Source organism: Teleopsis dalmanni, chromosome 1 (genome assembly GCF_002237135.1).
Source record: "Teleopsis dalmanni isolate 2A chromosome 1, ASM223713v2, whole genome shotgun sequence".
In the NCBI taxonomy this organism is placed as follows: Eukaryota; Metazoa; Arthropoda; class Insecta; order Diptera; family Diopsidae; genus Teleopsis; species Teleopsis dalmanni.
Genome location: NC_051846.1, coordinates 67,715,250 through 67,727,275, shown reverse-complemented (window position 1 = coordinate 67,727,275; position 12,026 = coordinate 67,715,250).

Here is a 12,026-nt window from a genome sequence, read left to right as displayed (position 1 = left end):
CCTTGTTGAATATTAGTTGGATCGAACTTTATGAATTAATTAAATTAATTTAAAGAAATTTCCGTAAATGGCACTGAAACACATTTTATAAAAAAAGAAAGATCAAAACAAAATTATAATAAAGAAACGAGCTGTCAAATTAAGAAAGCTTTTGAGCAAAGATGTGGAACTGAAACAAAGCTTAGTCCAGAAACAACCCATAACTTCCACATGAATTCGCCTTGAGGCGGGATTTCCATTGGTGCATTGCAGTGGGATTAGTTAACGAGCTTCGATCACGGTCGTTGAACTCTAACGTAGTTACAGCTGATACCGTTGATCGTTAACGATATAAAACTGCGTGCATCAGAAAGAAGAGCTCTCTTGGTTTTTGATTTTCTTGGACACAGTGCGGTGAAGTGTCGAACAACAAATTTTTTTTTAAAAAAAAAAAAAAGGCTCGGAAGTGTGGCTTATTTCTTCTTTGTGTTGAATAAAAGTAAAAAAGTGAAACATTTATAAACCTATTAGTATGATACATAGTTAAATTTAAATAAAGAAGTTTGAATCTTAGAAATTTTAATTAAAATAATAAAATCGCTCGTGATTGATTTTGAACACAACGTATGGTACCCGCGACACGGCGCGAAGCGGTAAAAATATTTGTGGTGGACTTAACAATATAAATCGAAAAATTTATTTGAGTTACTTTGAAAAATTTTAAAGAACAACAGTACAAAAAGAAATAATCGACGGCTTTAACAGTGGTCGATTATAAGAGTCTGTACAAGTACAAGTTCTTTACGAATTTCGTATATCCTAACGAAAGTGTTGACACCGCAGGCAACGGGCGCGGCGCGGCTTGGGTGTCCTCTCGACATGCTGATGAACACAAGGAGGTAATTGAAATCTTAAGTGCTGCTGGATTTTTTTTCTTTTCACCCTGAATTGGATGTTACATCATTACGAAGCTGAAATGTTAAGGTAATGTTCGATCTATTGAATAGTTCTTTTGCTGAAATAATATGCGTATAAAAATTGTCAAATAGAAAAACATAAGAAAAAAAATTAATGTACAATTAAATGTAATTTAATTTTGTTTTAATATTATTTTAAAATTCATAATTGTTTTGAAATTTAATTATTTATTTATTTCATATAATTAAAATAGTGTTATACAATTTTCGATCTATTGAATAGTTCTTTTGCTGAAATAATATGCGTATAAAAATTGTCAAATAGAAAAACATAAGAAAAAAAAAAAAAATTAATGTACAATTAAATGTAATTTAATTTTGTTTTAATATTATTTTAAAATTCATAATTGTTTTGAAATTTAATTATTTATTTATTTCATATAATTAAAAAAAAAAAAAGTGTTATACAATTTTCGATCTCTGGAATAATTCTTTTGCTGAAATAAAAATGCGTATAAAAATTGTCAAATAGAAAAACGTACAATATTATAATCTAATTTTCTTTTGAATTATTTATTTATTTTCTATAATTAAAACTTTTATATTGTTAAAAAAAAGAATTTTATTTGTTGTCTATTATTGTTTATTACATCGCAACGGTGGAAACTACGTTGTTAAACGCTTGGGTCTCTGCGAATAAAAATTTCTTGTAAGACCTTGGACTCGGCTAAGTACTACCCCGGATACAAAAAGTAGGTTCATTACAAGTGGCGCCCGAGCAGGGACCCTCGACTAAGGTTCAACAAAATACATCGAAACACAGCTAGTTCTTTAGTTTCAGATATCACAAAACATCGTATATCAGTTAATATGGGTCGCAGCTGGGTAAGAAATTTACGCAAAGAAGAGCTAGTCGCTTATTTGGACGAATTCGAACAAGATTCAACTGGTGTCGTCGATGAATTGCGCCGGCGATTGGCAAACTTTATTGCACAAGCTGACCACAAACCGCAGATAATAACACGATTAAAAGAACTTGAAGATAGACATAGCAGAGTGTCCGTAGGTGAAGTAGAATGCGATCACGCCGTGGAGGAAATACCATTGCCACCCCCAGAACAGACGACGGAGCGATGCCAAGATAATATTCCACAATTGACTCTTCCTTTACATCAGCAGCAGTACACGCAACATACGTTACACGTACCATATACACAACCTAGAACCATGCAAGCAACAGTCATCGATCAGGCTAGAAAATGGGCGGTCCGATTTGATGAGAGCGGCGATCCGTTGGCGTTTGTGGAGCGTGTGGAAGAGTTAGCGAGTGGATATGATATTGCTAAAAATATGCTACCTCGTGCGATGCCAGAATTACTGAAAGGGCAGGCCTTGGTATGGTTCCGTCACAATAAAGGGGACTGGGATCACTGGGAGCAGTTCAAATTTGATTTTCTAGAATTTTTCCTTCCTCATCGTTACTTCGAGCGCTTAGAAGACGAGTTAAGAAACAGAATGCAGAAACCTGGTGAATCATTTAAAACATACGTGTTGGAATTGCAGAAGTTGATGCAACATTTGAAAATGGACGATGGAGCAAAGCTTGAACGATTCTACCGAAATAGTTTAACAGAATACAGGATGCATATAAAGCGACGCGAGTTTTGTACATTACGAGAGCTTATATTACTCGCTAACGACTACGAAGCAGTTCGGGACGAAGGAAAAAGCAGAAAACCAAGGGAATCTTTTACAACACCAGAACGACGAGATAAACCGATGGTACTTGCAGCAGTGGAACCAATAAACTTAGCTTCAGCTTGCTTTCGATGTGGACGACAAGGACACCAAGCGCGGGGATGTCAGAACCCTCGTATCCTCTTCTGTTGGCAGTGCGGCAGACGTGATGTACGAACAATTGATTGCTGTCGAAAAGTTCCGGGAAACTTCCAGCGGTCACGCCGTCCAGAAGCAAGGGGCGTGACCGAAATTCCAACACCGTCTCAGAACCATTCATAATTGAAAATAATCGTCTTCTTATCAAAATATTCATTCAGGATCAACAGATGACAGCCATGGTTGATACAGGGGCCAGTAAATGTTTTATTCATCCGGGCATAGCAAAACGTTTATATGGCAAACACAACGAAGTAGATTTGGTGGTACGTTTGGCAGATGGTTCACCGCGGAACATAAATACAATAATTCACACATCCCTGCGAATCGGGGCCTGTGACTATGCAGTTGAACTATTAGTGTTGGAAGGAATGGTACATGATATGGTCTTAGGGATGGACTTCCTGGTTTCGGCGTCAAGTATCTTCAAAATAGGGGAAAATACAGTCAAACTTAGTAAAACTACAAATGTGAAACGCGAGATGGTAATGCTGAATTCTACAGTAAGTGAATCGGAACATGTGGACAAATTCTTAGCTCGCGAATTAGCGAAGTTCGATACTCTTGAAGGACTGTCCAATATCACCACACATTCCATCACCATGAAGGATGACAGACCGATTAAGCAAAGATACTATCCTCGAAACCCGGTCATGCAACAAATACTGGACAAAGAAATAAATGAATTATTACAAAAAGGTTGTATCGAACGCTCTCATAGCCCTTATAGCTCACCGGTGGTATTAGTGAAGAAAAAGGATGGTAGTTGGCGACTTTGCATAGATTATCGTCAGGTAAATGCACACTCAATACCAGATGCCTACCCGATTCCTCGTATACAACACATTCTAGATCAACTCAGAGACGCCAAATATATCAGCAGCCTTGATCTCAAGAACGGGTATTGGCAAATACCAATGGCTGAACAAAGTAAAGAATATACTGCGTTTACAGTACCTGGTCGAGGGCTATTTCAGTGGCGCGTGATGCCTTTTGGACTGCACTCCGCTCCAGCAACATTTCAACGAGCGTTAGACACAGTGATTGGTCCTGATATGGAACCTTTTGCTTTTGCATATCTCGATGACATCATCATAATTGGTCATACACTGGAGGAACATATGGAAAATTTGCGAAAGGTATTCCATCGACTAAGGTGTGCAAATCTAAAAATCAACGTACAGAAATGTAAATTTTTCATGAAAGAAATAAAGTATCTTGGGCATTTGGTGACACCACATGGTATACACACTGATCCCGAAAAGATTGCAGCCATAAAAGAGTTACCTGTACCAAAAGACCTCAAGGAACTACGACGGTGTATTGGAATCGCCTCGTGGTATCGCCGTTTTGTACCACACTTTTCAAATACAATACAACCCCTTACGATGTTATTAAAGAAAGGTAAACGATGGCAATGGACGTCAGAGCAACAAGTGGCGTTCGATATGTTGAAAGAAAAATTAACGAGTGCCCCAATTTTAGCGTGCCCCAATTTCACCGAACAATTTGTATTGCAGACAGATGCTAGTAATTTTGGACTTGGAGCAATATTGACCCAAGAAATAGACGGCGAAGAAAAGGTGATAGCTTATGCAAGTCGCAGTTTAAATCCAGCTGAGAAAAACTACTCGACGACTGAAAAGGAGTGTCTGGCGATTGTCTGGGGAGTAAGAAAAATGAAACAATATTTAGAAGGTTATCGTTTCGTAGTCATAACCGATCATCTGGCGCTGAAATGGTTAAACAACATTGAAAATCCAACTGGTCGTATCGCGCGCTGGGCGCTAGAGCTGCAACAATTCAATTTTGAGGTACAATATAGAAAAGGAAAGTATAATGTCGTCGCCGATGCACTATCTCGTCAACCTCAAACTACACTGGCCCTGGTGAATATACCTGATATGAAAAAAGAAGATGGACAGTCTTGTATATGGTTAACGAACTTGAGAAGAGCAATAACCGATAATCCAAGTAAATACCCCGACTATTCTATCGAAAATAATCAGCTGTACCGTCGTATACCCAACTCTTATAGCAACGAGGGACATCCTTGCTGGAAACTGTGTGTACCGCAAGCCATTCGGCCTCAAGTATTAAAAGAGTGTCACAATGATATCACGGCAGGGCACTTAGGTAATCAAAAAACGATCCTTCGAGTTACATCGAGATATTTTTGGCCAGGAATGTATCGCGACATCAAAGAATATGTGCGGAAGTGTGATACCTGTCAAAAATACAAGGTCAGTCAACAGCCTAGTGCAGGAAAGATGTTAACGAGTTTACCAGAAGAGCCATGGGTAACAGTATGTGCAGATTTTATTGGGCCCTTACCACGTTCAGTTAAAGGAAATACGGTAGCGTTGGTATTTTTTGATAAGTTCTCTAAATGGGTGGAGATTATACCAATGAGGAACGCCACGACGGCCGGTGTTAAAAAAGCCTTCAGAGAAAACATCATGGCGCGGTTTGGGATTCCGAAGATCTTGGTCACAGACAATGGAACACAATTTACGAGCAAGGTGTTTCAAAAATTCTTAGTCGAGTTGGGCATACAACATCAACATACAGCCCCTTATACACCTCAGGAGAACCCGACTGAACGTGCAAATCGTACAATAAAAACAATGATCGCGCAAAACTCAATAGTTGACCACCGACACTGGGACGAGTGTTTACCCGAAATCACGTTAGCGATAAACTCCTCAATTTCGTCTTCAACAGGTTTCAGTCCGGCATATATTACTCAAGGTAGAGAGCTTCGAATGCCGAGTACATTATATGATGCTGTGACACCAGGACTTGGAAGAGCTACAGAATCTCCCGATAACAAAGCGCGAAAGTTACTGGAAATATACGCTATTGCTAGCAGAAACATGGGAAAAGCATCACAAGACCAGGCAAGATATTATAACCTCCGACGACGGGAGTGGAAACCAGAACTTGGCACACTGGTACTTAATCGTTCACAACCACTATCTAATGCACTAGACGGCTTTAATGCAAAATTAGCCCCGAAATATTCAGGACCGTATGAAGTAATAGACTTTGTATCACCGGTCATAGTGAAGCTGCGTGAACTACATGGCGATAAAATAATTTCGGCTCACCTAAGTCGAATTAAACAGTATCATTGTTAATTTAAAATTATTTTGTACCACTTACTTAATCTTGTTTATCTTTATAGTTGTCATCATTCTGAAAATTCGCTGTCAGATGAGGTGAGCGAGAGTCGTCTGGAAGACATCCTGCAGATCACGGCCCCTCCTGATTGGTGGGACATACTTCATACACCTCCTCGAGTGACGAATAGCAGTGATTGCCCTCCAACGCCTCCAATTGCCAAAACCATTTTAAACCGCCAAGAAAATGACAACAAGCACTATCGCAAACGAAGCTGGCCGTTTAAGTCAGGTGATACAGAAGCAAGAGATGATTACATGAACCATTTCCATGAACAGCGAGTTATACAGCACTCTATGAGACAAACCATAAACAACTGGGATTGTCCAGCAACTCCTCCAACCGCTAAAGCCATTCTACAACAGCAAAACGCCCACGAGAAAGCAGTCACATCAAAGCATAATAATGAAGATACCACTGCTGAATTTCTGAATGAAGACTTTAGCCCGGCGAGAATACTACAGAAGCAGGGCTATGATTTAAAGAAGTGGTCCAGAGGCAGGCGTCATCGGTTCAAGGCGACATGGGACGGCAAAACTCGACTGATTCGTATCGCCAGAAATGAAATTGCAATAAAGTAAAAAGGAAATTAAAGTTGTGTATACTAATATATTGGAAGAATGCTCTACTGCCCTTGTTGAATATTAGTTGGATCGAACTTTATGAATTAATTAAATTAATTTAAAGAAATTTCCGTAAATGGCACTGAAACACATTTTATAAAAAAAGAAAGATCAAAACAAAATTATAATAAAGAAACGAGCTGTCAAATTAAGAAAGCTTTTGAGCAAAGATGTGGAACTGAAACAAAGCTTAGTCCAGAAACAACCCATAACTTCCACATGAATTCGCCTTGAGGCGGGATTTCCATTGGTGCATTGCAGTGGGATTAGTTAACGAGCTTCGATCACGGTCGTTGAACTCTAACGTAGTTACAGCTGATACCGTTGATCGTTAACGATATAAAACTGCGTGCATCAGAAAGAAGAGCTCTCTTGGTTTTTGATTTTCTTGGACACAGTGCGGTGAAGTGTCGAACAACAAATTTTTTTTTAAAAAAAAAAAAAAGGCTCGGAAGTGTGGCTTATTTCTTCTTTGTGTTGAATAAAAGTAAAAAAGTGAAACATTTATAAACCTATTAGTATGATACATAGTTAAATTTAAATAAAGAAGTTTGAATCTTAGAAATTTTAATTAAAATAATAAAATCGCTCGTGATTGATTTTGAACACAACGTATGGTACCCGCGACACGGCGCGAAGCGGTAAAAATATTTGTGGTGGACTTAACAATATAAATCGAAAAATTTATTTGAGTTACTTTGAAAAATTTTAAAGAACAACAGTACAAAAAGAAATAATCGACGGCTTTAACAGTGGTCGATTATAAGAGTCTGTACAAGTACAAGTTCTTTACGAATTTCGTATATCCTAACGAAAGTGTTGACACCGCAGGCAACGGGCGCGGCGCGGCTTGGGTGTCCTCTCGACATGCTGATGAACACAAGGAGGTAATTGAAATCTTAAGTGCTGCTGGATTTTTTTTCTTTTCACCCTGAATTGGATGTTACATCATTACGAAGCTGAAATGTTAAGGTAATGTTCGATCTATTGAATAGTTCTTTTGCTGAAATAATATGCGTATAAAAATTGTCAAATAGAAAAACATAAGAAAAAAAAAATTAATGTACAATTAAATGTAATTTAATTTTGTTTTAATATTATTTTAAAATTCATAATTGTTTTGAAATTTAATTATTTATTTATTTCATATAATTAAAAAAAAAAAAAAAGTGTTATACAATTTTCGATCTATTGAATAGTTCTTTTGCTGAAATAATATGCGTATAAAAATTGTCAAATAGAAAAACATAAGAAAAAAAAAATTAATGTACAATTAAATGTAATTTAATTTTGTTTTAATATTATTTTAAAATTCATAATTGTTTTGAAATTTAATTATTTATTTATTTCATATAATTAAAAAAAAAAAAAGTGTTATACAATTTTCGATCTCTGGAATAATTCTTTTGCTGAAATAAAAATGCGTATAAAAATTGTCAAATAGAAAAACGTACAATATTATAATCTAATTTTCTTTTGAATTATTTATTTATTTTCTATAATTAAAACTTTTATATTGTTAAAAAAAAGAATTTTATTTGTTGTCTATTATTGTTTATTACATCGCAACGGTGGAAACTACGTTGTTAAACGCTTGGGTCTCTGCGAATAAAAATTTCTTGTAAGACCTTGGACTCGGCTGAGTACTACCCCGGATACAAAAAGTAGGTTCATTACAAAGTATTAATCCTGTGTAATTTTTACAGTTTTTAATATTGCAATATGTAACTGAAATTGTAAAAAATTTTAATCTGATTACATCAATAATTCGATACATTAAGTAAGAAAAAAAAATTTATTACATATTTTAGGTTAATTCAAGAAGATTTTTTTGGTTTTTACAAAAATACATAATGTTATTCTTTTCACATCATTTAGCTTTATAATGCTAAGATACTGTCATGACATTTTCGATTTGTAAATCTGGATACAATCTAGATTTACTCCCGATCTGTCAAATTTTGTGGTCCTTTCGAACATTTTTAGATTGAAATAACATTTTTTTAGGGCTATATAATGTAGAACGCCTCGGGCACGTCAAAATTGGCTCTTTCGGGCTATGTCGAAAATGCATGTTATGTAGACTGTCACATCAGTATTGACAATTTCGTATTTTTGCAATGTTTTGGTGCTTTTTAGTTGTGCCTAAATGTAAAAGGAAATGTAGATATATTCACTTTCAATTTGCCGCCAAAAATAACCAGCAAGAAAAATCTCAAAGGTTGTAAAAATCTTAATTTATTATTATATTATCTTATAATAATTGTTAATAGTATTTACAAAATTATACGGTTTTTTTTTAAATCGAAAAGTGTAATAATTAGTTTATTAGCGGTTTATAAAATAGGCTGTAAATTACTAAACAATTTATTACTAAACAACACTGCTTTGCCTTAGTGTTGAGGCTTAAATACACCGGCACTCATGCCGGAATTTGAACCGACATATTGTTTTTTCAATGTCAATTTTATAATTAGCATTGAAAACACTAACAATTTTACTCATGCTGTGCCCGAGACACTCTACATAACATGGTTCTTAGTCTTGTTAGTAGATATTTATATTATTCACAAATACATATATTGAATCAAATCGCATTTTGTCTGTCAAATCATATAAAACAGCTGTTAATTTCAGGGTAATCTTGTTACTCTGGCAAAATATCTAGTGTGCATATAAATTAACCTCGAGTGTTATACATTAATATCAAGAGTATTATACAGATTTACCAATAAAAAATTAAAATTACACTAAAAATGCGTTAAAAGAGCATCACGATTAAAAAAATTACCCCAGATTTACCAATCAACAAATAAATTATTGAATTCAAGTTTTTCACATCTTTAATAAATTTATAGTCCACTATAATTTATAACCGGATTTAGAACAAAACATGGTAGGATTTGTTATAAATGAAATGTGAATGATTAGAAAAGATGAGGAGCATATGCTTGGAATGTAAATAAACCAAGGAATAAACTGTTAAAACACTTGGGTGAACTTTTGATTTACTTATCGCTTGAGAATTTAAAATAATAATTTACTTTATTGGTTGACTATAATAAACCGTTCTAGGTTGCCAGCTTGTTGAACTGCTCTGTATGTATCTCTGCTGCCTTCTCTCTTGTTATATATCATATGCGATTAGTGCAACCTCAACTTGATCACTCCACCGGACGCATGATTGCCCTCTTCTTCATCTGACAGTCACCTTCAACATCATTTTTGCAGAAGTATTGTTATCCATCCTCACGACATACGTAAGCCAATGAAATTGTTGGATGTTAATTTGCTGAACAACGTTATTGCTGTAATAAACGACAGATCCTTAGATCATGGTACCATTTCTTCTCAGCAAACTTAAAATTTTCAAAACAAGTTACATATTTTTAAAATATATTAAAAAAGTTTGATTTGATATTATTTTTCTCAAATACAAATGTAATGTACAAATTTACTTTTATTCCAACTTTCACGAGTCTATGTGTTTTCAATGTAAGATATATTTTATTTATTCACTTCTGAAACCAATGTAAACGAGAAAATTGCGTGTCTTAGCTTTTCTTTTTGCCAACATTTCAATAGATACATTACCGTAACAAAGTTCCATGTCTGTTTCCTTTTTTTTTTCTATTTTCATTTTCTGTAGAAAATTAAAGTAAAAATTTCTTAAAACGTCTTTAATCACAAAAATTTCTGTGTCATTTAACAAAATGCCGAAAACGAAATACTACATTAGAGTTTAAAAGAAAATATTTGCAACTTTGATTATTTCTAATTTAATTCAGTTCTCTGAGGGGAATTTATACACAAGTTACAATTACCATTAATCGAATCCTTATACTCCTTCTAACATGTGGCACTTATTCTTCGTAGTTTTCTTGTTGAGCATGACATTGTCATTGTCTTTAATGAGTCGACAATTATATCATTACATAAAATTATAGAGTTTTGTCGTTGCGTTATTTTGGTTTCCGTAATTGTGATTTGATTGCCGTCTTAATAATTGTAATTGAAATCTATTGCCTGACCTAAGGGATTGATATTCTAATTTTGTATTTATTGTAAATTGTATAGTATTTTTATAACAAATTATTTTATACTATAGTAATTTCGTAATACTGATATTTATATATATACCTTCAGACGCAAAAACCAATTTTAAACATATCAACATATCTAACTTGGGGTCAATAATGCAAAGAATCATAATTAATAAAATTTGTCTTAAATACACTAAACCAAAATGTTTCATTATAAATTTATTCCCTTTCATTAGCTCAACTGAAGTAAAATTATTCGTTACGAAAGTCGTCCTTCATAAAGTTAGCTTCATTTCTTTTTTGCTTAACATTCATCTATTAACCAATCTTTGATTTGAGTTTGTCATGAGAGAATCGAATTGAATTTATTATATGAATAAGCACACAAATTATCGAAAGAAGGACGATTATAAAACACCTTTTGATGTATTATTAGTGCATATAAGTCCGGTATATTGCTATTGTCTAATTAATTCGTATTATCCCTTGTGAATAATTTTTTTTAGTACTTTAGATAGTTTTGTATGATATGTGTTGCCTAACAAACTGATAGTAAATACATTGGAAATTAAATAATAAAATAAGTTAACAAAAAAATTTCTTTGATATTCAAATAAAAATTGTTAAATATGCTAATTTTGCCCGTATTTCTTTATTGCACTGACATTTTTAAAAAAGAATTTTTTTAATATTTGCAGACCTTATTAAATGCAATTTTCGAATGTGTTGTTGTTGCATTGCAAGACCCCATTCTGAAGTCAGTTTTTGGATAACCAAAACTTGATATATAATATTCTTAAGGGTAGCTATTTTAATACCTGGAGTTTCTTATTCATCAATCGAAGAATTTTCAAAATTATATATCTTATAATTATGACGATTTCCGTTGTTGATGTATCTTTGAACGTACATAGCGTGGATCCACAACGATCATTGTGGAAAAAAATTATCTGAATATACAAACATCTTGTTCCATATGCACGGTAAATTCATTTACAAAGAACGCACATATTCATGACAGAAGCATGTGGAAGAGCACTTATCGTATTTCACTCCGTTTGAATAGTATAGATTTCACCAACTCTGACAATATATCTCATTCCAGTGTTAATGACTCTATAAAGGTTATATTCTTCACTACTTGCTGTGATCTGCTTCACCAGGGAAGACTGCTGACTTCACTAATTAGAGTTTCTAAACTTTATTTAGTATCAACTAGTCTTATATACCTTTTAGTTATGGATATTTTATCTGAACATAACTAACAAATTTCAAACTTAAAATTTTTTATTTAGAGGTTAGCATACATATATAACATAAATGATGAAATGCAGAAGAACTTAAGAATCGAGAGTGTGGAAAAGTTCATCAAGGACGAAAGTTTT